Below are 334 nucleotides of genomic sequence, written 5' to 3'. Positions count from 1 at the left end.
CGCACGCGTGCATATGCGCACACATGTGCACATGCATGCATGGCAGTCCTGGGGCTTGAACTCAGGGCCTAGAGACTACCCCTGAGCTACTACTTTTGCTTAAGGCTAGCTAGCTAGTGCTTGAACCACACTTCCACTTCTGGCTTGTTTAGGAGTTCATTGGAGTAAAGAGGCTTGTGGACCTTGCTGTCCAGGCTGGCTTGGAACCATGAACCTCAGATCTCAGCCTCTTGAGTAGCTAGGATTACAGATATGAGCAACCAGTGCCCAACTGGGGTCCAAGTCTTGGTGGGGTGCTCACTACTCCCCAAACTCCAAAAGGGGTCCTCCTTTC

At 52.4% G+C, this 334-nt stretch overlaps 1 protein-coding gene across 1 annotated transcript in view; it reads right to left on the bottom strand.

The window, feature by feature from the left end:
• Nucb1 (nucleobindin 1) overlaps nucleotides 1-334 on the bottom strand; it is a 16,904-nt gene that overhangs the window by 13,833 nt on the left and 2,737 nt on the right. The gene's annotated exons all lie outside the window — the stretch shown is intronic.

Source organism: Dipodomys ordii, unplaced genomic scaffold (assembly GCF_000151885.1).
Source record: "Dipodomys ordii isolate 6190 unplaced genomic scaffold, Dord_2.0 Scaffold105, whole genome shotgun sequence".
Lineage (NCBI taxonomy): Eukaryota > Metazoa > Chordata > Mammalia > Rodentia > Heteromyidae > Dipodomys > Dipodomys ordii.
Note: the sequence above shows the minus strand (reverse complement) of the source record. Positions and strands in the feature narration are given on the sequence as shown.